Below are 8,318 nucleotides of genomic sequence, written 5' to 3'. Positions count from 1 at the left end.
TGGACTTCCTTGTAAGCATATGGATAATGTTGCATATTATCTAATCTGGCCTCCCCTGTTACTAACACAAAGTATATGATCCTATGAAATATCTGGGAGAATATGTGAGGGACATAGTGTATTACTTGTTATGCAATGAAGACCTGGACAATGAATAAGGATAACAGGAAAAGAATTGATGCCTTTGAGCTGTAGTGTTGTAGAAGAGCACTGAACAATGTATGGCCAAGAAAACGAGCAGGCATGTCTTTGAGAGAATGCAGGTGAGTACTCTTTAGAGGCAAGAATGATGAGGTTTTGTATCACATATTTTTGGCATATTTCTAGGAAGTTCTATTCCTTGGAGAGGGACATGATGCTGGGAAGGGTGGAGGGTCAGTGATGGAAAGGAAGACCCTCAACCAGGTGGACTGACACGATGACTGTAACAATGGGCTCTGTGTGTCAGGAAGTGTTGAGGATGACGCCGGATAGGACAGGGTTCATATATTTTGTTCACAGGATGGCTGTGAGTTGCATTTGACTCAATGGCACCTAACAATAACAATATTTTAAACACTGAATAGTTGAGAAAATTAACTTATAAACCTGCCAAGTATAAAATAAGAGTCCTTTAAAATTGGGGAAAAAAATACAAATTGTTTAGTTCATTTCTAATCATTTTAAAATTTTCCTCTCTAGTGAAGACAGACAATACAAGACAAAGAAATGTGAATAAACAAATAATCCATGCAAAATTAGCATTAGAGGATTTCCGGTTGTCATGTCCATGTATAGTTTGTATCAATTGAAATTCTTTCCTTTTCCATTGTCAAAGTCACAACTCAGATCAGCTTTGAACTATATCTGAATGCCTTGCTAACTCTTTAACAGTCAATTTTTGATAACCTACTTTCAGTCAGGTTTTTATATTATAATCAAAGGTTTGTTTCTAATGAGTTTTCATCAATTAACTGCACTATTTAAAGATTCTTTCCATCAGTTTCCCATAGCTCTTAAACCCCAAATCTCAAACATAAAGAAATTTCTTCTGGCTCCTATTCTTTTTAAAATTGCAAGTTCCCCATTGATTCTCAATCCTGTCTTTATTCTCTAAATTTTAGTTATTCCAAACTGTGAATCCAGACCATCATTCTTTCCATTATGGTCTGCAGTAACTCATACTAAGGAAGAAAGTTTCCATGAAAAATGCTTAAAGTATGGAGAATGACTTTGCAATGCCAATAAAGCACAAGTAAACATCTTTCTGATACCCTCTGCTTCAGTCAAGATGTATTTTACATTAGTAGTGATTTCCTTTGTTCTGTGTCTTGAATTCCTGTAAGTGTTGCCTGTTGATGTACTTTTCCAATTGTATTTTTACAAATCTTCAGCACGATTTTACTTGCATGTGATAGTAAAGATATTCTTCAAAAGTTATCTGCATTTTGTTGGATCACTTTTTCTGTAATGGACACTTAAATGGATCTATTCCAATAAGTTGGCGTAGTGGTTGTCTCCTAAGTTTCTTGGCTCAGATAAATAAGCACATTCAACATAGTATGTGCATTTGTTCAACAGCTTAAAAGTGACACAACGAAGCAAGTTCAACATTAGATGTTGAATATTTGAGCATTTGTTCAAACAATTTAACTTATATTTTGTCAAAACTTGGATTCTTACTTGAAACCAATACTTTGGGTACTTTGGTCTGCTCTCAATATTATTGTCCCTAGAGCATGTGCTCCTTTCTGAAGTGGTTGAACAATTTTGGGACAGTGACACTGCATATTCATTCCATCATCTTCTTTTGATCCTTCCTGTTGTTGTTATGTGTCATAGAGTCATCTGTTACTCATAGCAACCCCATGTACAATAGCCCTATCCTGAGCCAATCTCATCTTCTTCAACACACCTATTCCTATAACCCCAGTAGCTGAATCAATCTATCTCATCCAGGGTCTCTTGATCCTTCCTGCTTAATTCACTATTTTTTTTTCATAGAATTTTTCACTAATGAAACTCGGGGTTTGATTTTTTTTTATTAGGTTTTGTTTGTTTTTTGGGGTGTGGTTTTTTTTCCCAACTAGAGAAATGCCACAAGTGGTCTCTCCTTTTTATTTTCTGACTTCAGGTTCTTGCACATTTCATTATCACACTTTATCTTCTTAACCACCCTTTGAAAACGTCACCATTTCTTCCATTTACTTTAGTGACAACACATTCAAGAGCAAGTTTCAAAATCATTTTGTTCTATTAAGAAGCTGATGTTGTGTGCAGCCAATAACTTGTGACTCATAATGACCCTCTGAAACCTGCTCTATCTTGAACCAGTTGCATTGTCTCCGAAACATTTACTCCCATTTTACTCCAGTCACTAAGTCAGTCTACCTTATTCAGGGTTTTTATCTTCTGGACTGTACTTCCACCCTTCCAAGCATTATGTCCTTCTACAGGCCTGGTCCCCACTGGTAACATGCCCAAAGTATGTCAGATGGAACTACAAAATCCTTGCCTCAGAGGAGCATCCTAGTTTCACCCTGTCCAGGACAGACCTGTTCTCTTTCCAGTCTGTGGTATATTAAAACTCTTCTCTAGAACTACCAACTCAAAGGCATTGATTCTTTTATCATCCTTAGTCATTGTCCAGCTTTCTTATATATATCAAGTAATTATAAAGACTATGGCTTGGATCAGGAATACCCCAGTCACTAGACTAACACTGTTGCTCTTCAGTACTCTGGAGCGGTCTCTGTCAGCAGATTTTCCCAATGCAATTCATCTTTTGATTTCGTGGCTTCTAGTACCAAGAGTGTGATTGTGTAGTCAAATAAGCTGAAATTGTTAAAAATCTCAATCTCTTCTCCATCAATCATGATGTCGCCAATTGCCCCAGTGGTGAGAATCTTTGTTTTTTGGTGTGGAGCTTAAATACATATTGAAGGCTGTAGTCCTTGACCTTCTGCAGCAAATGGCTCAGGTCTTCCTCAGTTTCAGCAAGCAGGGTTGTGTCATCTGCATAGTAGGAGTAATTGATGAGTCTTCTTCCAATCCTGATGTCACATTCCTCCTCATAAAATCGAGGCTCCTGAATGATTCCACATATAGATTGAAAAGGTTTGGAGATAGGATTCATTCCTGGCATATACCTTTCCTGATTTTGAACCATGTAATATTCCCTTGCTCTGTTCTGATGATTATCTCCTGGGTCAAGTATAGGTTCCACACATAAGCTCAATCAAGTGTTCTGGAATTCCCATTCCTCTCAAGATTAACCACAGGTTGTTATAATCCACACAGTCAAACGCCTTTGCATAGTCAATGAGACATATATCGATATTCCTCTCATACTCTCTGCCACATGGAGACTGCCTCATCACATGGAGACCACCATGCCCCTGTACTAGGAGTAACGATATCACAGAGGAGTGAAGAGGAATTGGAAGGAAGAAGTGGGAGGCCTGAATCGTCAAATCAAAGTTGGCTGGTAGCAGGGGATTGAAGATTCCAAGGGACAAGGACAGGGAACTGAACTGGCTACTGGCAGGGCTGGGTGAGGGTGGAAACACAACATATGTGGCTAATGGATGAGTTTCAGGGCCAACTTGTGATCCATTACCTGTATACTCCCATCATCTATTTTGTGTAAAATGATTTCTCTCAACTATTGTTCTAAAGCTGATCACTCAAATTAAGGCAGACTACAAGAAAGATTCAGCAACTATGTCAGAAATAACAGGCCTTCAAAAACGCTATGTACAACAGAACAGTGTATTCAGATACGATGCCTTTAAATTCACCTGGCATTCAGTTATTAATCCTTCAGACCTACTCTTGAAATAATCTTCACATTCAGATGGGACTAAACTCAGTTACAATTAATTTATAATCTAAACCTGGTGAGTAAAGAGATACAATCTATATTAAAGACTGTAATGTTTAACCTTCTGCAGCAACTGCTTTAAGTCATCCTTACTTTCTATTGCAAGGTTCTGTCATCTACAACCACCACTGTACTTATAGGCAATATTATGATGGATGACAAAAATATTGAGACTGTCAATGACTTAATCTTACTTGGATCAATAATCGGTATACTTGATCAATAATCAGTATACTTGGTGCTAGCAGTCAGTATTTCAGAAAATGCATTGCCCTGTCTGTAAACCCTTCCAAATTATTGAGCAGCAACAATGTCAGTTTGAGGACTAAGATGTGCCTGATTGAGATCATGGTCTTTTTAGTCATTTTCCATGCACCTGAGAACTGGACAATAAATAAGGATGACCAAAGAAGAGTTGTTGTCTTTGAACAGTGGTATTGAAGAAGAGCACTAACTATCCAATGGATTGCAAAAATAAATAAATAAATAAATAAATAAATAATAAATAAATAAATAAAAATGAACAGATACGTGTTTGAAAAGGTACAACCAGAATTCTCCTTGAAGACAAAGATGACAAAAGTTCACCACACATACTTTGAGTATGTTGCTAGAAGAGGTTATTCCTTAGTGAGAGACATCATGCTTAGGATGGTAGAGAAACATCAAAGGAGAGAAAGATCCTCAATCAGGTAGATTGACACAGTGACTATAGCAATGGTCAGAATGTGTCAAAGATGGTGAGAATGGCACAGTATAGGACAGGATTCAGATCTGCTTTTCATGGGATCATTGCAAGTCATATTTGATTTGACCGCACCGACAACAATTGGGTAGAAACTAGGGAATACAAATGAAATGAAGAAAAATGCCATTTTGATCTATGTGATCTTAGTATGGTCACATCACTTCCACATATCACTTCATTTCAATTTCTTAGAATGACATCTTTATTGTTCTTATTGTCACTGAGAACAATAAGAATACAGTTGATGTTGTGCAAGTGTTTGACAACGCTTTCAGTTTAAATGAGTATATATATATATATACACACATATATATATATATATTAGCAGAGACCTGAGAATTAATTTTTATTTTTTTCTCTTTGAATTATTTCCTTATTTTACCTCTGTTACTATTGCCGTTTTTTTAGAGCTATAGTCTTTCTTATGCTATGTACATCACTTTTGAGTAATGTCGGAGTTAGAATAACAAATCTAAGCACAGTAGAAAACCACCTTTAACTTTTGACTCCCCCAAACAGAACTACTAACATCCTAGCATTGACCTGAAGTTTTACCAATAACAGCCAATTAATAGACACATATTTTGTATTTTCTGGTGTTGTAGTCCATAGGGAGTTGTGTTATAATCCAAAAGGCTGCATACCATCTCCAGATGTTCTACATCACTACAGTTATTGCCTATTGGCTGTCAGGAGAATATAGATGGTAAAATAGCAACCTATTTGTTTTTATTGTTATGTGTAATCAAGCCAAAATTGGTGTGTAACTGATGCTCCTGTGAGTTTTCAGAGATTCTAAATAATAGAGGAGAAAACTGTCTATCTTTCTCCCTTGAAGCAGCTGATGAATTTGAACTGCCTGCCTTTAGGGTAAATTTCTTACCCTCTAAGCCATCAATACATTATTTTGTGCTCTTGGTTTTTTGTTTTATTTATTTTAAAAAAAATAGGAAGTCTTTAAAGAAAATTATTCATGGTTAAAAGTTTAAAAAAATAAATAAGAAGTGTATATCACTAACATTTAGTACTGAATACTATTTTAGTTATGCATGAATGAGAACATAAGAATTCAGAAGGACACAATAACACCCTTTAAATGAGGCTCCAAGCATGATCAAAGACAAGCACGTGGGGCTAAAGAATAATAAGTACAGAATTCACAATGTCTTTTAACAGTTTAGTGTCTGCATGAAAATAACTGCTATGAAATTACTTGAACTATTAGTGATTCTGAAGGTACTTCAAAGTAAGTTTTATGATATTTGAATGTTGAAGTATGGGGACATACACTATGGGAAGAGGGAGATTAACCTAGAGATATTGTTAAGCTAACTCTTTTCCCATTTCTTCCATGGTACCAATGGGGAAGTCTGCTATCAGGGACCTCTCCAAAGGGCTAAAGAGCAATGATGTCAGTCTATAAATTAAGGTGTGCCAGATCCAGGCCATAGTCTCCACAATTATTTGTTATGCATCAGAAAGCTTGGACAATCAATCACTAAGGTGGCAAAAAGAATTGATGCCTTTGAATTGTGGTGCTGGAGAAGAGTATTGAACATAACATGGATTGCCAAGAGAACAAACAGTTCTGTCATAGAGTGAAACCAACTTTCTCCTTGTCGTCGAGAACTTTGAAGCTCTATCTTGCATACTTTTGGGCATGTGGTTTCATACTTATGAGAGCAGTCATGCTTGGAAGAGTGGAGAGACAGCACAGGAAATGAAGAACCTGGATGATATAGATTAACACAGTAATAGGTATAATGGGGATAGGGGTCAGAGACAGTGAAACTGGTTCAGGATAGGGCTGGGTTCAGAGCTATTGTACATAGGGTTGCTATGAGTTGTAGATGACTTTATAGCACGTAGCAACAACAACAGCAACCAACTCAGAGAATCTTTCCTTGTCCAAACTCCTTCATGGAGTTTCTATTATGACATTACAATTTCAGTTGATTTTTTTTTTCCCCTGTATGAGCTTAAACACATCATCTTTTCTAGCATTAGTCTAAATTTTTGTGACTGAGCTATGGGTTCTCAAGTGTAAACATCTTCTCTCCATGAGCTTTTTCTTATATTCCAAACTAAGAGAACAACATTACTTTCCACTAAATCTAGAAATCCACGTGTTATCTAAGATGACTTTATTCTTCACTCCTGATTGATCCAATCAGCCACAAAATCTTAACCTCACTGTCATTATCCCAGTCTAAGATATCATTAAATCTTGCTATAAAAACAACAACCTTCTAAATGTTCTCTTTGTACCAAGTCTCTTCCTACTTACAACTCCATCTATTCTTACCTTAGCTTTAATTTCTTTGGCATCAGAAATACTTTTCTAAAATTCAGCTAATCACATCAGTCATTGCTTCAAATTTTTCAATGATCCATCACAGGCTCCAACATTCTAACTCTTGTAACATGAGATCTTTATTAATGAGCTACAATACAGGCCATCATCAACCCATTACTATGTTGACTGAACCCTAGTACTACCCTTATTTTATTTTATTTTTTTTGCATTATATATATTTATATGTCTTACTTTGCATTATGGAGCTATTTTTCATTCCTGCCTATCCTAAGTTGTGATGTCTAACCTTATTTTTATTTGCTAAAATAAACCATAAGGCCCATGGCCTAAATATATATATATATATATATATATATATATACACACACACACACACATACATATACATATATGTGCATATGTATGTATATATGTTTGTAGATCTGTGTATATGTATGTATATCTATGTATATGTATATATGTATATGTATGTGTACATATGTGTATATATATATATATGTATATATATGCTTGATGAGCTAAATTTCCAAAAAATTTTTTTTATTATGGCAACAGGCAAGTGTATGTATATCATTTGATTTGTTTCAATTTCAAAACTGAGAAAACTGAGGCTCCATTTGCATTTGGAATGGTAAGCATGGCCTCCAAAATTGTGGGCACACTCCATAGTAAATTAAATTCCAACTTCAACATGGGGGAAAAAAAAGAAAATGAGTAAATAGGAGAAAAGCAGTATTCTCTCCAAAACACTAATTGAAAAATGACCAAAATCTTCCTGCACTAGCGTTTTTAAAAAGGTGATTATAAAGCCTAAAAGCATTTCCTAATATAAATCCATTTCTAACGTAAGCTTTTAAAGCCTAAATTATTTTTAAACAGCACACAAATAAATGGAAGCCTCAATTTACTTTATTAATAAAAGAATTAAAATAATCAGAGTGGAAGCTCTTTCTATTCAATGGCTATAGATTGCCAGATGTTGATTTCATAGTTGATTTTAAAAAAATTAAGCTGTCAACTTTTTACAGAAAGAACATAGTACAGTGTGAGAGAATCCTTGTCGATTGAGCAGTTGGTATTTTCAGATATTTGCATTTTAGTGGATTAATCAAAGGATGGTGCATTCATGTATAAAAAATGTGATTTTACATGTTTTCCCATTTAAAAATTTATACTCTTACCTACAGCTCCTAAATTTCTTCATGCCATTAACATATATATAGCTCATAAAATGTAATCAATATGCCCAGCCAGTACCATCTGCATGGCATGAATTGTTGTTGTTGTTGTGTGCCGTCGAGTCGCTTGTGACTCACAGCGACACTAAGTACAACAGCCCTAAACTCTGCTCTGTCCTGTGCCAATCGCATTGTCTCCGACACTCCCATCTC

This window comes from Elephantulus edwardii, unplaced genomic scaffold, assembly GCF_000299155.1.
Source record: "Elephantulus edwardii isolate Elephantulus edwardi_28Jun2011 unplaced genomic scaffold, EleEdw1.0 scaffold00005, whole genome shotgun sequence".
Lineage (NCBI taxonomy): Eukaryota > Metazoa > Chordata > Mammalia > Macroscelidea > Macroscelididae > Elephantulus > Elephantulus edwardii.
Note: the sequence above shows the minus strand (reverse complement) of the source record.